Source organism: Bactrocera latifrons, unplaced genomic scaffold (genome assembly GCF_001853355.1).
Source record: "Bactrocera latifrons isolate USDA-ARS-PBARC rearing strain unplaced genomic scaffold, ASM185335v1 scaffold_1322, whole genome shotgun sequence".
In the NCBI taxonomy this organism is placed as follows: domain Eukaryota; kingdom Metazoa; phylum Arthropoda; class Insecta; order Diptera; family Tephritidae; genus Bactrocera; species Bactrocera latifrons.
The window spans coordinates 9232-10682 of record NW_017534767.1 but is presented as its reverse complement, the minus strand read 5'-3'; positions in this window follow the sequence as shown (position 1 = coordinate 10682).

The window sequence follows — 1451 nt, the reverse complement described above, 5'->3', positions numbered from 1 at the left end:
CATTCGAATTGCCAAATTCTACCATACCGAGCGACTATAGCAGTGACGCGTTTAATACGTCTTTCTCGCTCTGCCTTCTGCTTCTCCCTCTCTCTCTCCCCTTCCCTTGGTGGCCACGAGCCTCTATTCTCCGATGGAGCGTTACATAGCAGCGTTACGGCTCAGTCTCATTCAATACCCATATTTAACTATTCTCTCAGTAGACTGCAGCCGACTTAACACGAAGGAGCGTTACATAGTCGAGCTTGACGGCTCAGTCTCTTTCAGTATTCACAAAATCAGTGCACAACGYGACTAAAAAGTTTTCACTTCAAAAATTTGGTTCATATAAATAATTTCTTTTTAATAAGGTATTCCATTTATTGCTTTCTAGTTTTTGTTCATCATTACTTTAGAATAAAAAAAATATATAATCAAAAAAAAACTATTCACATTTTCATAAACTTGTGTATTACGATTGGCATTTTTCATCAGAAGTGCACTTCGGGTAGAAAATCGTTCGGCTGCCTGCTGCGATTGCAGCTCCTCGAMGTCGTACTTGCCTGGAGATMTTAGCTGCAACATCTAAAACACTTGATACATGTTTTTCTTGGTGAATTTTCATATACTCATATACTGAATCTAATACTACAGATAACTATTATTTATGTGTCATCCCGGGGCTTAAATTTATCGACCGTTGTGTCAAATACAAACGCATCTTTGAGTCACCCTGGAGCGTGAGCGCAAATCAGCGATATGTTGAAGAACTTTGTCGCAATTAGAAAACTTTCCTCACTTGTGAGAACTTCTATACATGACTCCAACTTTGATAACTCATATAGTATAACTGACACATTCAGTAACAAATTTTTACATCTAACAGATTGTAAACAGATTCGGTAACCAAGGCCGTGTTCAATACAGCCGCCCTGTTACTAACTTTATATCATGTTGCTGATGTTCAGCTGATCTCTGCTAATTATTTCAAACAGAACGTGTTATGGGAACAATTTCTTTGGCGCCGCGATGTGAAGGTACCGTTGGAAAGAGGAAGTCCTTCTGATTAAAAATATATCGGGTTATAGCTACCGCAAACGCTTAGTTTAGGAGATATTCGACCATAAAAGATCAAAAATTCTCTAAATTCGTACATTTCAAGAAGCTATTTCATCACATTAAATACGCTTTATTCACATTTTTCACTTCAAATTTATTAAATTGCACTATAAACTTGTAAATAAATCCATATTTTACACTTTTATCATGTGTTTTACCTAAAAAATCTTTATTTTTTTATTTTAAAAATTACATTTTACACTCGTTTGAACCTCATTTGTTTACCAAAAATTACGACGAAATGGAGCGCTGCCATGTGATGATCACACAATTCGCTGAAATTCCTCTATTCATGCATATGGATATTTTCTTTTTTAATTTTATTAAGCAAATAAGTAATATTATATATATGT